We start from the raw sequence: 18,252 nt of genomic DNA on the forward strand, positions 1-18,252 counted from the left end.
ACTGGGTGAATGGATACAAAATTAAGACCTGTATATATGCTGTCTACAAGAGACCCACTTCAGACCTAGGGACACATACAGAATGAAAGAGAGGGGATGGAAAAAGATATTCCATGCAAATGGAAATCAAAAGAAAGCTGGAGTAGCAATTCTCATATCAGACAAAATAGACTTTAAAATAAAGACTATTACAAGAGACAAAGAAGGACACTACATAATGATCAAGGGATCAATCCAAGAAGAAGATATAACAATTGTAAATATTTATGCACCCAACATAGGAGCACCTCAATACATAAGGCAGATGCTAACAGCCATAAAAGGGGAAATCGACAGTAACACATTCATAGTAGGGAACTTTAACACCCCACTATCACCAATGGACAGATCATCCAAAATGAAAATAAATAAGGAAACACAAGCTTTAAGTGACACATTAAACAAGATGGACTTAATTGACTTAATGGACTTAATTGTCCTATAAATATAGGACATTCCATCCAAAAGCAACAGAATACACTTTCTTCTCAAGTGCTCATGGAACATTCTCCAGGATAGATCATATCTTGGGTCACAAATCAAGCCTTGGTAAATTTAAGAAAACTGAAATCGTATCAAGTATCTTCTCTGACAACAACACTATGAGACTACATATCAGTTACAGGAAAAGAAATCTGTAAAAAATACAAACACATGGAGGCTAAACAATACACTACTAAATAACCAAGAGATCACTGAAGAAATCAAAGAGGAAATCAGAAAATACCTAGAAATGAATGACAACGAAAACATGATGACCCAAAACCTATGGGATGCAGCAAAAGCAGTTCTAAGAGGGAAGTTTATAGCAGTACAATCCTACCTCAAGAAACAAGAAAAATCTCAAATAAACAGCCTAAACTTACACCTAAAGCAGTTAGAGAAAGAAGAACAAAAAAACCCCAAAGTTAGCAAAAGGAAAGAAATCATAAAGATCAGATCAGAAATAAATGAAAAAGAAATGAAGGAAACAATAGCAAAGATCAATAAAACTAAAAGTTGGTTCTTTGAGAACATAAACAAAATTGAGAAACCATTGACCAGACTCATCAAGAAAAAAATAGAGAAGACTCAAATCAATAGAATTAGAAAGGACAAAGGAGAAGTAACAACTGACACTGCAGAAATACAAAGGATCATGAGAGATTACTACAAGCAACTCTATGCCAATAAAATGGACAACCTGGAAGAAATGGGCAAATTCTTAGAAAAGCACAACCTTCTGAGACTGAACCAGGAAGGAAGAGAAAATATAAACAAACCAATCACAAGCACTGAAATTGAGACTGTGATTAAAAATCTTCCACCAAACAAAAGCCCAGGACCAGGTGGCTTCACAGGCAAATTCTATCAAACATTTAGAGAAGAGCTAACACCTATCCTTCTCAAACTCTTCCAAAATAGGGCAGAGGGAGGAACACTCCCAAACTCATTCTATGAGGCCACCATCACCCTGATACCAAAACCAGACAAGGATGTCACAAAGAAAGAAAACTGCAGGCCAATATCACTGATGAACTAGAGGCAAAAGTTCTCAACAAAATACTAGCAAACAGAATCCAACAGCACATTAAAAGGATCATACACCATGATCAAGTGGGGTTTATCCCAGGAATGCAAGGATTCTTTAATATACTCAAATCAATCAATGTGATAAACCATATTAACAACGTGAAGGAGAAAAACCATATGATCATCTCAATAGATGCAGAAAAAGCTTTTGACAAAATTCAACACCAATTTATGATAAAAACCCTCCAGAAAGTAGGCATAGAGGGAACTTACCTCAACATAATAAAGGCCATATACAACAAACCCACAGCCAACATCGTCCTCAGTGGTGAAAAACTGAAAGCATTTCCTCTAAGATCAGGAAAAAGACAAGGTTGCCCATTCTCACCACTATTATTCAACATAGTTTTGGAAGTTTTAGCCACAGCAATCAGAGAAGAAGAAGAAATAAAAGGAATCCAAACTGGAAAGGAAGAAGTAAAGCTGTGACTGCAGATGACATGATACTATACATAGAGAATCCTAAAGATGCTACCAGAAAACTACTAGAGCTAATCAATGAATTTGGTAAAGTAGCAGGATACAAAATTAATGCACAGAAATCTCTTTCATTCCTATACACTAATGATGAAAAATCTGAAAGAGAAATTATGGAAATACTGCCATTTACCACTGCAACAAAAACAATGAAATACCTAAGAATAAACCTACCTAAGGAGACAAAAGACCTGTATGCAGAAAACTATAAGACACTGATGAAAGAAATTAAAGATGATACAAACAGATAGAGAGATAGACCATGTTCTTGGATTGGAAGAATCAACATTGTGAAAATGACTATGCTAGCCAAAGCAATCTACAGACTCAATGCAATCCCTATCAAACTACCAATGGCATTTTTCAGAGAACTAGAACAAAAAATTTCACAATTTGTATGGAAACACAAAAGACCCTGAATAGCCAAAGCAACCTTGAGAAAGAAAAATAGAGTTGGAGGAATCAGGCTCCTGGACTTCAGACTATACTACAAAGCTACAGTAATCAAGATGGTATGGTACTGGCACAAAAAGAGAAACATAGATCAATGGAACAGGATAGAAAGCCCAGAGATAAACCCATGCACATATGGTCACCTTATTTTTGAATAAGGAGGCAAGAAAATACAATGGAGAAAAGACAGCTTCTTCAATAAGTGGTGCTGGGAAAACTGGACATCTACATGTAAAAGAATGAAATTAGAACACTCCCTAACACCATACACAAAAATAAACTCAGAATGGATTAAAGACCTCAATGTAAGGCCAGACACTATAAAACTCTTAGAGGAAAACATAGGCAGAACACTCTATGACATAAATCATGGCAAGATCCTTTTTGACCCACGTACTAGAGTAATGGAAATAAAAATAAAAATAAACAAATGAGACATAATGAAACTTAAAAGCTTTTGCACAGCAAAGGAAAACATAAACAAGACGAAAAGACAACCCTCAGAATGGGAGAAAATATTTGCAAATGAAGCAACTGCCAAAGGATTAATCTCCAAAATTTACAAGCAGCTCATGCAGCTCAATATCAAAAAAACAAACAACCCAATCCAAAAATGGGCAGAAGACCTAAATAGACGTTTGTCCAAAGAAGATATACAGACTGCCAACAAACACATGAAAGGATGCTCAACATCACTAATCATTAGAGAAATGCAAGTCAAAACTACAATAAGGTATCACCTCACACCAGTCAGAATGGCCATCATCAAAAAATCTACAAACAGTAAATGCTGGAGAGGGTGTGGAGAAAAGTGAACCCTCCTGCACTGTTGGTGAGAATGTAAATTGATACAGCTACTATGGAGAACAGTATGGAAGTTCCTTAAAAAACTAAAAATAGAACTACCATATGACCCAGCAATCCCACTCCTGGGCATATACCCTGAGAAAACCATAATTCAAAAAGAATCATGTACCACATGTTTATTGCAGCTCTCTTTGCAATAGCCAGGACATGGAAGGAACCTAAGTGTCCATTGACAGATGAAAGGATAAAGAAGATGTGGCACATATATACAATGGAATATTACTCAGCCATAAAAGAAATGAAATTTAGTTGTTTGTAGTGAGGTGGATGGACCTAGAGACTGTCATACAGTCTGAAGTAAGTCAGAAAGAGAAAACCAAATACCATATGCTAACACACATATATGGAATCTAAAAAATAAAAATTAAAAAAATGGTTCTTAAGAACCTAGGGGAAGGACAGGAATAAAGTTGCAGATGTAGAGAATGGACTTGAGGACACGGGGAGGGGGAAGGGTAAGCTGGGACGAAGTGAGACAGTGGCATGGACATATATACACTATCAAATGTAAAATAGATAGCTAGTGGGAAGCAGTCACATAGCACAGGGAGATCAGCTTGGTGCTTTGTGACCACCTAAAGGGGTGGGATAGGGAGGGTGGGAGGGAGACGCAAGAGGGAGGAGATATGGGGACATATGTATATGTGTAGCTGATTCACTTTGTTATAAAGCAGAAACTAACACACCATTGTAAAGCAATTATACTCCAATAAAGATGCTTATATATATATGTATGTGTGTGTATATATATATTACCCCTCTAGAGGAAGATGGGAGAGGCAGATGGCCTTAATCAGCAAGCCACGGGGGCTATTTTCAGAGTTTCCAGTGAGTTTTTGGCTATCTTAAGGGGGTTCAGGAGCCAAGGTTGGGGACAGAGGTTGGAGACAGCTGAGTTGCTCCATGCAAGAAAATGAGAGGAATTTGGATTTTGCCCCTGAGAATAAGACAACAGAGGAGAGGGGAAAGAAGATTTGCTGAATAAGGTGGAGAGTGTCTGGATCTGGAGTTGTGAGAATGACCAATAGGTTTTTAAAAATAAGAACAGAAATGTCTATTATTTGAGTTTTTTGCATTGTTATAATGTACATTTCTTCAAATCTTCCTAAGCTTGCCACATCATGGAAGCCTTGAGAGTGTTTCTGCCACGTTCTCTGTCTGCATGGAGGTGATGTGGAACAGAGATTGTCATGAGGAATGGCCGGGGGACCCTGGCCTGTATGATTCGTCAGAAGCAGGCATGCCCTCTGGAAGTACGCAGAAAACTTGAGATGGGCGTTAGGCTTTGCAACATCCAAGGGGTGATGATGGTTCAAGGCACGTTGGTCTTGATCTTTAGGGTCAGTGAGACTCCCTCTGGTCTTGATGAACATGGCTGCCTGTGTTTCAGAGGCAGTATGCGTGTAAGTAAGATGTATGAGCTTTCATTGTATGTACAGTTGATGGCTGCGTTTGCAACTATACTTGAAGGTGTATGTGTTTATGTACTTCTTTGGGGTTTATGTATGGATATGGTTGCCGGGTTTGTCTTTGCTGGAAATGCTGCTAAATGTTCACGTGATCATACTTTTCTTCCTTATCGAATCTTCACACAAGGAAACTGAGCTCCCTCCCACTCTGTAAGGTGCAGAGGCCTTCCCAGGCTCAAACTGGCTCTCCCTGTCTGAGCCCAGCCAAGTAACGTACACTCCCTGCCCCCATCTTCCCTTCTAGGGCCTCATCCCATTTTCCGGACTTCTTCCTCCAGCCCCAAGCACAGCAAAAGCCCTCAACCAAGCAAGAGTAGGAAAACAAAAACATCAGGTCACCAGATGTGTTCCATTCCATCCTCTCTCTCCCCACCCCTGCTTACCACAGGCCAATAAATTCTGAGTATATATACAGCAAGCACCTGGCTTCCCCCCAAACCCAGCTGTGCCCCTGCCTGGTGACAGAGCCAACGGAGGTGGAGACTGAGCGTGTACTCCCAAGCCCACCACGCAGCCCACCCATGTCTCTAGCACCAGGGTCCGGTTCATTTGCTCTGTCTAGTCAGCCCAAGCAGACCCTAGAATGAGTTTTCCCATCTGAACAACAGGTGATATATTTGTGCCATCTGTACTGTCAAGTCTCCTTCTCCCGGTGCCTGCGGGCAGGAGGAGACTGAGATCTCCTGGGCAACATACCTATCTGGATATGGGAGGGGCGAGAGGCCAGCAGCTCTGCCTCAGCTCATGCACAGGCTCCCTCTAGCTGGCCCCCACCTGGAGCCCAGGATGAGTGTCTGGGTCTCTGCAATGAACCCGGCATCTGGCATCTGAGATTCTCATTGGAGACTGTTTACTTGTCGATTTGCACTGCAGATTAACAGCCTACAGCAGCCCTCTTCCTGCCAGGGACTTTCAGGAACAATCTCTCCAAAGCCAGCGTGGCCCAGCCTGGGCATGAGCCCTTCCTCCCTCCCCACTTCAGCCACGTGGACCGGACTCACGCAGGCTCTCTAAACCCCTGCCAAGAGCAGTCAGAGGACGGCCTGGATAAAGTTGGATGGGCTACTTCGGGAGCAGAGAGCAGTCCAGAGCCCCTTTGGAATCCTGTGCGTCTCCATATCCTCCTTCCACTATTGCTCCCCAAGTAGCCTACCACCCAACCAGCTGAGGTAGCATGTCATCTCACTGTTCCGGAGAGCGTTCACCCCTCGCCACCTGGTCCATTCCTTCCTCCAATACCGTGCAATATGATCAGGGCCCACTGGGGGAGGGCCTCTGGGCTTTTCATGGGAATATTATACTAATAACTCACACCTAAAGCAAGGCACTCATGTACAATATATTACCACGTGTTATCCCCGTGATCACCCAAAGAAGAAGAAATTGAGAATAAGAAGACCAACGGAAGGCAAACACAGAGAGATTTTTGGGCAGTGAAACTATTTCTGTAATGACAGTATACTGGTGGATACATGTCATTACACACTTGTCAAAACCCATAGAATGTACAACACCGAGAGTGAACCTGAAGGTAAACTATGGACTTTGGGTGATAATGCTGTGTCAGTGTAGTTTCCTCGACTGTAACAGACGCCCCGCTCTGGTGTAGGATGTTGATAGTAGGGGAGGCTGTGCCTGGCGGGGGAGGCAGCTGTACATGGGGAACTCTTTGTACTTTCTGCTGAATTTTGCTGTGAACCCAAAATGGCCCTAGAAAAAGAAAATCTGTTATAAATAAATAAAAGATTAGGTGACTTGTTATGATCACAGAAAGTGGTAGACCTGGGATTTGAATGGGGGGCAGCCTGCTCACACAGTCCATGTTCTTTACCACTGAGATGTCTCTGCCTAGGATAGGATAGGAGAGATGAATGAGCCAGGCGGCATGGATACACACTAGAGGTTCTCTGAGTCCTGTCTCCTTGATCCCAGTTTTCCCTGTTTTAGATGTACTGCCTAAGACTCTGAATGTACTTGGAGACTTAGCAGTTAACTCTCTTTGCCAATTGTCACTCCTCCCCCCAGCCTGTCATCTGGGTGCCCCACCTTCCACAGGCCCTAGACGGTAAAAGCCTTGAGCCTTGACTTTTTTACTCTGTATTTTTAGCTTATAGCACAGTGTTTGACATACAGCAGCTGCTAAAGCAATGCCCACTGAGAGAATGCATGAATGAATGAATTCATGAACAAAGAAGGAGAGGGACAGAAGAAAACAGGAAAGAAGAGAGAAAGAGAAGAAGACAAAAAAAGGGAAAGAGATGAAGGGATGGTGGGTGGAGAATCGGGTGGGAGGAGAAAAGGCTCGGCCCCCTGGCTTGACCTCATCCCCTTGGTCATCCTTGGGGGCTGGAGAGCCCTCTCCATTGCTTCCTCTTACCTTCCCTCCCAACAGGAGAAGGGCTTTGGCTGAGCCCTGCCCATCCCCCAGGTATTCCTCATAAAATCTTTAACCCTTAGAAGAACTGCCCCATCCCTTTTCCACAAAATGAATGCGTTATTTGGGCAAAAGAGAAAAATTGAAGTGGAAAAAATCTGTTACTTGGAAATTCAGCTGACTGCCCTCATTTGGAATAAATGCTCCTTCAGTCTCTGGCTGTGCTGTAGGCAGGCAGGCAGAGCCAACACAGTAACACCGGAAGCCGGGATACTGGGAGGAGACCTGGGGACTTTTCAGAGGAGCTGCCAGAGTGGTATGAACTTGGAGTCCAGGAAGACAGTGATGGGGCTCATCTCTGGGGGCTGAATCCCAATATCCTCCCTCATCTCCATCATGACAGTGGTCAGTCAGATGGATCAACAGAGCACCATCCTGGGGGTAGGAGAAGGACCAGAAGAGGGAAGCCGGGGACTGCATCTGCCTTATATCCTTAGCACCTTCCTCAGTGTCTGACACATGGAAGGTGCCCAAAACACACCAGCTAGAAAAAAAAGAGTAACCCTTGTTCTGAGGGGTTGATGGGAGACCCAGGCCCTACACTTACCCTCAGGTTGCTCACAGCCTAATGGTGGAGAGAAAACAGCTATAAAGAAAACAGACATGAGATCCAAAAGTTGAATACCAAGTCAAATAAAAATAATATAAAACAGGGGCTTACTTTCAGAGTAGCACCGTGGACTGGCTGGCTTGGAGGCAGGCGAGGTTAACTGAGAGAGTCTTCTCAGAGTCAATCTTAAGTAGGCCTTTGAAGGAGTAAATGAAAATTATTGGGCTGAATCCAATAGGATGGATATGAACGTGGAGAGGGAAAATTTGGACTAAAACAGAGTGCAAGGAGAGCCAGAGGCTGAGCGGAAAGGCTGTGGCCGGGTCTCCATGGCAGCAGAGAGGGGCTCACTGGCCCTGACAGGTGTCTACAGATGTGGTATGTGTAAGCAGGGCTGGAGTTTACATGGGTTCACTCATCACCTGGGTAGCTGGGGAAATATAAAAGGATGTGTTACAGGCCCCAATGTAATCTCCCAGATTCTTTGTTTTCAGCCATGGTTGTGCTTATAGGGGTGATGGGTAGAGGCCTAGACTTGTAAAAGCCCAGAGACCAAATCAATTTCCACAAGAAAGGGCACAGAGACCAGTGAAGGAAAACATGGAAACATAGGACAGGAGGTCAGAGGTGTGAGTGAAGAGAGACCTGTTTTACTTTGTTTAGCAAGAGAGGGAGATTCGAGCAGTGCTGAGAGGTGGTAGATAATAGCATAAAGAGGCTTGTAGAAAAGGTTGGCTAGGTGTGCCGTGTGATCTACCGCACATGTGCATGGAGGTTTCAGTGAAGACCCATATAGATGTCAAGGTTTCTGGAGCTGGACTAACAGTTCCTTCAAACGTGACCTGGTGAAGTAGATTTTAGAGATAAAGGGAAACAAAGAGGCTCAATTTTACTCATTATGCCTTCCTGGCAGACAATGTTTCTTACCAATTATCCATTCTTTCCTTACTAATAAATCACAATTTGTTGCCCAGACACAACATATTTCCTGGCCTCCCTTGGACCTAGGAGCTCTGACATAGCTCTGACCAATGAGGCATCTGCAGAAGCTACTGGAGCTTTTGTGAGAAAGGTTGGATTTCCTGATATAGGCCCACCCCTTCCTTTTTTATCATTGTCATTTTTCTTCTTCCTGCCTGGAACATGTGATCAGGAGGCAATCATGAGGATGAAAGTCATAAGCAAAGGATGATGGAGCAGAGAGGCTGAAGGAGCCTGCCTCAGGCAATCTGATTTCCTGCTACGTCAAATCGAAAAGCAGCCTCACTGACATGGGTGTGTTACCAGCCACTAAACACAGTCCTACCTGACCCAGTGGCCCTCACCAAGGCTTAGGAAATGAAGAATAGCCCCCAAATCACAACAGCAAAAACAAGTCATAGTGTTTGGGCATCTCCCTGTGACCGGTGACTGGGAGGGCAGGACGTCATGCAGCAGAGGGGAGCACCCCCAGCGGAGTTGTGAGAGGCGGGACCTGAGAGGCTCAGCAGGTGTTCTGTGTTGGGACTGAAGGCAGAAAGAGGAAGATTTGCAAAGCGCAGCTACTCACCTCCTCTTGCCTCACGTGGGGACTCCCTCACCCCTCACCCCCAGGCGGTAACCTACTCCTGTTTTCATTTTTCTCTGGGGTTGGAAAGGAAGGCAGCAGTAGCCAGACCTCCTGGTGGCTCTTGACCGACCTCATTGTGCCCCACTAAAGTGCTAGCTCCCTGCCCATCCCTCCAGACACTGGACAGATGCCCAATGATTCCAGCCATTTGCCAAATTCAATTTTTTCTAGGAAACTTCAGAGATACATCATACTTGGTCAAGAGACTTGAGTTCTACTCAAGTTATTCAGTATGTTCAGTAACTGGTCATGGACCTTACCTGGACAAGTCACGTCTACTCTAGACCAGTTTTTCCTTACCTGGAAGAGGAAAGGGTTGCTCTGTCTGCAGTTCCCAGAGGCCAGTTTATGAAGACTTCCTGGTCTGTGGAAATATAATAATAATGACTGTTATTTACCAGGTGTTTCCTTTGTGCCATGATGATAACCATGTGTGCATTTGGATGCATGCACGTCCACACACGTATTCTAATATATTTGTGTAACGTTGGTGTAAGCTTGACACTGACCTTCTGGGAAAGAACTGGGATAAAACCTTTATGTTAAGAGTAAGAATAAGTTTTTCACATTTTTATGTTAAAGTGCCTTTTTTGGAAATGATGACAGAAGATGAATATTTTATTTGTTAAATAAGCAAAATAAAAATTGACCACCTGCTATTGTTTAAACTATTTCCCTCCCAAGTCCTAACAGACCATGAAATTAAAAGTCGGGCAGACCCTGGGCTACAGGGACTTCAAAGTCCTTTCTGGCTTGAACAGTTTGAGAGCTTCAACCTTCAGATAAGGTGATTTAGGCCACATGTTCCAGGAGACATCGTCCCTGATACTGAGCCACTCCACCCTGATGCCCTGGTGAGCTTAGCAGAAGGAAGCAGTCAACAGAGGGGCCTGTTGATACCACGCCTGCTTGAAACTCTGCAAATATTTTGATCCATAAAGAAATTTCCCTTTCATGTCCTGTCCTGGCCCCAGCTTAACTCCAGCCCTCTCTGCACTTGTCTACTTTTTGGGATAAGCACCATAGAAAAAGTCTTAAATTACTCATTAACTGCGTAGAGATATTTCATTTGAGATCGGGTCCCAAACATAACCTCCCCCGACCCAGTCTTGAATTCCAGGTGTCAAAGACGACCAACCTCTAATCAGAGTACTAAGAGAGAGGAAGCAAAAGGAAAAATTATGGATTATCTTGAGGATATCTGTTCAAAGCAATTGTTCTCCACTTACATGGATTCTGCTGATGCCTGGAGCTGACCAGAAACAGAACAAGCAGTACTGTGGGCAGTCCACTGGTGCTTTCTTTAACACAAAGCTGGTGAACACTTATTTTGAAGCTAATATAGAACAAGTAATTTGGGAAAAAAGGAATTTGTGTATCCCAATGTTGTTATCTATTTATTTATTTTTTCCTTACTAAAAGTCTCAGAGACCCTTATGAAGGAGGGACATTGCTAACGTCCCAACAGCAGCCAGGGACATTCTTAGGAAAGGCAGTGGAAGCCACAGTGCTGCTTCTGCTGTGAGGCCCACATGCCTAAAACCCAGCAAAGAATTAGCCTTTGTGGACTGGGCTAAGACCAGACAGACTTAGGGTTAGGAGTTGAGGAAAAGGGGGTGCTTTTTCCTTTCTGTCTCACAAGCATAGAAACAAAAGAGTCACGAAGGCTACCAATCTGGCAGAAATCTAAGGAATTAGAGGAAAATGAACAAAAATAAACAAAAAGACATCATTTTTCCAGTTTTTCAAACCAGATGTGACCCTGGAATAGGGTGTAATGAGGAAGAAAAACAGCTGTTGAATATATCATGTGGTGACTCCAATGCTATCAATCTTTCATCATCAAAAGGGGCTTTGACAAATTCACTGTTCACAGTAAGATTTAAAATAGAGAAAAAGAGGAGGGAGGAGCCGGGTTACAGCGCTAATCTGATTAATTTGCTTCAAAAACTCAGGCTTGTGGCCTGAACTGGTAATGGAATCTAGCCATTAAAAATGATTTGCTCTGGTGATGGGATTTTGAGACACAAAGTTGACAAAGTGGATTCATCTATTTAGAAAAATGTTTGCAACTATGGTGGTCCATTAAAACACCAAGAAAAAGAACGAAATAAAAAGATTTTTTACTGGAAAGATTCCATATTAAACCCACAATCCTGTAGTTTCAAAGTAGCAGCAAACAACTTGCAAATTAAAATTGGAAATTTGTGTTTCCTGAACTTTTCGTGGGATGGAGGGCTGGGGAGGGACTGTCTGCTTTTTATGGGTGGGAAGTGATTTCTCACCCTGGCTAGAGGCCCATGGTTTACATAATCAATTACTCCCTCAACTGTGTCCTTAGCCTTTCCCACTATGGGCTGTTTCCCTTCAGCCTACAAACAGACCACAGGAAGTGTTGTTGTCCACTCTACATGCTCAGACAATCCCATCTAGACATAATTTTCCGTTGACATGGGTCCCCTTCCATCTATGGCCCTGGTACTCATCTTTTATTCCCAGCCACGTTGCTTGAGAGAGAAGTCCACATGCCACCCTGTTAGGATTACTACACAAAGTACAGAATGCCCAGTTAAATGTGAATTCCAGATAAGCCACGAATAATTGGTTTATTCTACTAATACTAAAAATATTATTCATTGTTTATCTTAAATTCAAATTTCAGATAAATTCAAATTTAACTGGGTATCCTCTATTTTTATTTGCTAAATCTGGCACCCCACTGACCCTTCCTCACTTTCCATTTGCTGCTCAGCCCATTGATCCCGCTCTCCCCAATTTCCCCAGAGATCTCCTAATGATCAAATCTAAAGGAGGTGTTTCCAGGCCTTACAGCAGACACCTCTCTGGAGCATTCAGCAGTCACTCTTGGCGTTCCCTCTCTCATGGTGAAACTGTCTTCGCATTTCTTGTTTTCTCCATCTTTTTCTGACAGCCCTTCTCTGCTTTCTTCATGCACTCCCCTTGCTAAACTTGGTGCTCCCCAGGGTTCTGCCTTTGAGCCTTCATCATTCTCTACACACAGAGCTGTGTCGCTGCCATATTTCTCTCCCTGCTCAGCCCCACTGGTCTCAGCCGCCCTGAGCAGCTCTCTTGCCTCCTCATCCATCATCCTGGCTGCGGGGCACCAGAGTACATCTCACAGAGAAACCTTCCTGCCCTAGGCCTCCGAGGAGAAGGGCTCAGCTGACAGAGAAGAGAGCAGTTTCCAAAGGGATCAGAGCACTGGGCCCTCCAGGATTGATCGGCTATGAATTACGGACTTCATGTCCCAGTTGGTCCTGGTGCTGCAGAGCCAGCAGGGGTGTCCCTGCCTTCCTTCCAGAGTCAACCTCTTCTCTCGGGCATCCCTTTAGCATGCATTCATTTGCTTTAGGTGTCTTCCTGATTTGCTTTTTTACATTTGTTGTTTTTTAATGATTATTATTTCTGCATACACACACACACACACACACACACACACACACACACACACCATCTGATTGGGAGCTCCTTGGGCCCTCCTCCACCAGACTGTGCCCTGCTGGAGAGCGGGGACTGACAATGCCCCATGGGGAGTGTTTCATACACAGGTATGACCGTGTGACTATTAGGACTGAGAGCTGTGAAGGGCGAGGAAGGGTTTTTTGAGGGAAGAACTAGGAGACTGTGAAGGAAAGGACGTCTTCAACCCACTGCAGTCTGGTGCCTCCAGCCAACAACCTGCACAAACTGCTCTCAATGTTGCTAGTCCTTCCAGCTGCCCAGTCCAATAGACGTTTTCCAGCACTTACCAGTTTGGACTTCTCTAATGCACTGGATCCTGTTGATCACTCCCCTCTGCTACTGTTTGTTTTTTAAAATAATTTATTATATAGCCAATGGTAGTAATTCTCAGTCATGCTGCCATGGTACATTCTAGTGGGGGTGGGAGGTGGGGCTGAAATAGATAATTACTTAATCAACAACTTGGCAAGTGGTTATAAATGTTTACAGATGAATAAGACAGGAAAGATGATACAGTCTCTTTGGTAAGGTGACATGTGAGTAGAGACCCAAATGAAGTGATGGAGTAAGCCATGGGGATAGCTGGGGAAAAAGTGCTCTGGAAAGAGGAAATAGTAGGTGCAGGTGAACAAGGAGGGAATGTGCAAGAGGGTAAGGGTGGTAGAATCAGAGTGAGCGTGGAGGAGTAGGAGATGAAGTCAGAGAATTAGCAAGGATGACTAATCGTGAATGGCCTTGTGAGCCATAGTGAAGACTTCGAGCCTACTCTACGTGGAATAAGAAGCTGTTGGAGAATTTGGTGGCAGTTGAGACTACTGCATACTGGTAGAGGTGGTAATAAATTATTGGACTTGAAGGTGCAGCTGACAGAATTTGCTGATGGACTGCATGTGCATGTGACAGGAGCAAAGACTAGCCCCAATATTTTTACCTGAATAACTGGTAGCGTGGTGATGCCATTTATGGAGAAGGAGAAGACTACAGGGTACATGGATTTGAGGGGGAAGATCAGTTTAGTTTGAGACTTGTTTAATTATATCTATTGAATATGCAGTGGAGATGTATAATAAGTAGGCATTTGAAGAGACGAGTTAAATGCAGGATAAAGGGTGGAAATAGGGATGTAAAGTTGGAAATCATCAATATATAAATGGTATTTGTACAGATTTGTACCGATGGTATATTTTACACAAAGTGGTAAAGATAGACTGTATAAGTTATAGATGAATACTATAAACCCTAAAGCAACAATCGAAAAGAATAAGACAAAGGAGTATAGCTAATAAGCTAATAAAGGAGATAAAGTAGAATCATTAAAATTATCAACCAAAAAGATGACGGAAAAAAAGGATAAAGGAAATTAAGAAGAGACAAATAGAAAACAAATAGCAAGATGATAGATTTAAACCCAACCATGTCAATAATCACATTAAATGCAGTTAGTCTTAACAGTCTAACCAAAAGGCAAATTGTCAGATTGGATTTTTTAAAAAGACAATTATTTTCTAAGATACCCATGTTAAATATATAGGAAAAGACAGATTAAATGTAAAAGGATGAAAATGATGTATCATGTTACTATTTCAAAAGAAAGCTGTAGTGACTATACTAATATCAGACAAAGTAAGTTTCAGAACAAGAAATATCACCAGGAAAAAGAGAGTCATTTCATAGTGATAAAGGGGTCGATTCCTTAAGAGGAAGCAGTAGTCCTAAAATATTTATGTACCTAATATTAGAGTTTCAAAATATATGAAAGAAAACCTAATAGAAACACAAGGAGAAATGGACAAATCCACAATTACAACAGGAGTTTTCAACATTCCCATTTCAATAATTGATAGAACAAGTAGACAAAAAATAGCAAGGATAAAGTAGAGTTGAATAAACCTACAACCAATTGGACCTAACTGATATTTTGAGAACACTCTGTGATACAGCAGCAGAATACACACTGCTTTCCAGTGCCCATGGAACAAATACTAAGACAGATAATTTGGGTCATGAAGCAAGTCATGAAAAATTTCAAATGATTCAAATCATACAAAATATGTTATCTGGCCAAAAAGGGAATATATTAGATATTAAGAATAGGAAGATACCTGAAAATTTCCCAAGTATTTGTAAACTAAGCAACACTTCTGAAAACATCTCATGTTTCAAACAAATATTCACAAGGGACATTAGAAAATACTTTGATCTGAATGAAAATGAAAATAAGACATATAAAAATATGTGCGGTATAGCTAAAGCAAGATTTAGAGGAAAATTTATAGCACTAGACACTAATGTTAGAAAGGTATAGAGATTTACAATCAATAACCTCAACTTCTACCTGAAGGAATTAGGAAAAAAAGAAAAATTAGACCCAAAGCAGAAGAAAGGAAATAAAGAGCAGAAAATAAATTGGAAACCAAAATATAACAAAGAACAATCAATGGGACCAAAAGCTGAATCCTGGAGAAGATCAATAAAATGGATAAATCTCTAGCCAGATTGATCAGAAAAATAACAGAGAAGACATATATTACCAATATCGAGAGTGAGGGAGGGGTAAGCACTATAGATCCTATAGACATTAAAGCATTAATAAAGGAATATTATGAATGACTTTATGGCAGTCAATTTGGTGCCATAATGACTTTATAAGACAGCTTGGTCGTAGCTAATGCAATAAGGAAAGAAAAAGAAGTAAGAGGCATACATATCGGAAAGAAGGAAGTGAAAATGTCTGTACTTTCAAGTGACATGATATTCTATATAGAAAATCCTAGGGAATCTACCAAAAAAAAAAGGCTACAGAACTTTTTAGTGAGTTCATCAAGGTTGCATGATACAAGGTTGAAATCAAGTGTATTTCTATATATTAGCAACAAAAAAACAGAAATTGAAAATTTTAAATACCATTTATAATGGCATAAAAATACAATCCAGGGATAAATTTGCCAAAAAATGTACAAGATATTTAAACTCAAAAGTACAAAACATTGCTGAGAGAACGCACAGAGGACCTAAACAAATGGAAAGATACACCAATTCATGAATATTTGGGGTTCTGGGACCCAGTTCCACTGCAGGTGTGGAGGTGCTTTCCATAACAACAACAAACAATTCTCAGACCCCAGTTGTCTACAATTCAACTCAATTCTGACACTATCCACCTGTAGAAATCATCAGACTCCACAGATTAAGGGCTTAGTCTCACAAGACTCCCCACGCCCACCCACTTCAGACGCAAGTTGCAGGCCGAGGTTATCATCTGTGCTTCTGACCAACCGACTGTAGATTGGAAGTTCCAATGACCCCCTCCAATTCAGTGTATCAGTCACAAGTCCACATTGTCGTTACCTGTACTCCTGAATGATTGGCTATACATCAGAGGTTCCCAACACCCCCTCCTTGGGTTCGATTAATTTGCTAGAGCAGCTCACAGAGTCTGTTTGCTACAGGGATATTAATTTATTGGTTTGTGCCAATGACTTTATGGGTATACACCTATGTTGAAACTCAACAAAGTGTACATGTTAAAAATGTGCAGGTTTTGTACATGTAACTTAATAAAGTTGTAAAAAGCTAAGAAACAAAAGACTTGACAAGCTGATTATAAAATTAATATGGAAAAGCAAAGAGCCAAGTTCAGCCATGACAAAAGGAGGAGAGTCTTGCCCTAATAGATATGAGGACTTGTTTCTAAAAACTACTATAATTAAGACAGTGTAGTATTCATACAGGGAGAGACAAACAGTCCAGTGGAACAGATTAAAGAAACCAGAAACAGACCCACACATGTGGAAACCTGGTAAACAACAGAGATGGCATCCTAAATCAACAGGGAAAAGACAGACTTCTAAATAAATGATGCAGAGACAATTAGGTATCCATATAAAAAAAATGAAATTAGATATTTACCTCGTAATATTCACAAAAATAAATTTCAAATGAGTAGATACTTAGATGTTTCAAGAGCAAAACTTTAGAACTCTAAAAAGAAAATACAGATATATCTTTATGCCTTTTGTGTAGGGAAGACATTTTTAAACAACATGCAAAGAATGTAAACCATAAAAAAGTAATCAGTGTGATTGCCTGAAAATTATAATCTTCTGTGCAACAAAAATACCATCTATTAAATGAAAAAAACAAGCCACACAATAGGAGAAATTATAACTGAGCAAAGAATTTGCATCCATTTCATACTTTGAAAAATTCCTCAAACAGTAAGAAAATGATAAACTCAATAGACAGATGATATGAACAGATAATTCACCAAAGAGAAAACCCCAAATTCTGTATATTTATGAAAATATTCTCAACTTCACTAGTAATCAGGGACATGTAAATTAGAAAATTAATAAGAATATTTACACACATCAGACTAGAAAAATTTTTAAAGTCTGACAATACTAGACACTGGCAAGGAAGTGAAAAAACGTGAACTCAGTCACCCCTAGTTGGAATGTAAACTAGTAAAAACCATTTTGGAAAAATACTTAGGCATAGTTGAAGATGCACATAGCTTATTCCACTGCTAAGCACATATTCTACAGAAACTTGCACAATTGCATAAAAAGACAAAAATGTTTATTTCAGTAATGCTTTTATTTTTGTTTATTTATTTATTTTTGGCTACGTCGGGTCTTTGTTGCTGTGCGCAGGCTTTCTCTAGTTGCGGCGAGTCAGGGCTACTCCATTGCGGTGTGCAGGCTTGTCATTGCGGTGGCTTCTATTGTTGGGGAACACGGGCTCTAGGCATGTGGGCCTCAGTAGTTGCAGAATGTGGGCTCAGTAGTTGTGGCTCACGGGCTCTAGAGAGCAGACTCAGTAGCTGTAAGCGCACGGCTTGGTTGCTCCCTGGCATGTGGGATCTTCCCAGACCAGGGCTCGAACCCGTGTCCCCTGCATTGGCAGGCGGATTCTTAACCACTGCACCACCAGGGAAATTCCAGCAATGCTTTTAATAGTGGAAAATTGTGAACAACCTAAACTGTCCACCCACAGTATTTGGATAAATAAATTGTGGTATATTCATATAACATATTATATAGCAATTTCAAGGAATGAACTAAAGCTATGCATTGCAATAAGAATAAGTCTTAAAATCATGAAGTAGATAGAAAAAAAAGAAATTTGCAAGGTCATGCATTCAGTATAATATTCATAAAATTTAAAAGCATGCAAAGTTATACTATATGTATAATGAAAGTACAAATATATGCATAGGAATAACTTATACCAAATGACTGTAGTGTTTTCTCTGGGAAACACAAGAAAAATGAAAACAGGGACAGTTCACTGTGGA

At 41.3% G+C, this 18,252-nt stretch overlaps 1 long non-coding RNA gene across 4 annotated transcripts in view; it reads right to left on the reverse strand.

Moving 5' to 3' along the window:
• LOC116752893 overlaps positions 1-18,252 on the reverse strand; it is a 90,978-nt gene that overhangs the window by 23,431 nt on the left and 49,295 nt on the right. For 2 of the 4 annotated variants that reach the window (XR_004349639.1, XR_004349637.1), the window contains 2 exons: positions 9,771-9,834; positions 8,041-8,703 (listed from right to left, as the gene is read on the reverse strand). This is a non-coding gene — a long non-coding RNA (uncharacterized LOC116752893). Of the gene's footprint in view, positions 1-8,034; positions 8,704-9,770; positions 9,835-18,252 lie in introns of those variants that run through there. The other 2 variants (XR_004349640.1, XR_004349638.1) reach the window with 2 other exon arrangements.

Source organism: Phocoena sinus, chromosome 1, assembly GCF_008692025.1.
Source record: "Phocoena sinus isolate mPhoSin1 chromosome 1, mPhoSin1.pri, whole genome shotgun sequence".
NCBI classification, from domain to species: Eukaryota; Metazoa; Chordata; class Mammalia; order Artiodactyla; family Phocoenidae; genus Phocoena; species Phocoena sinus.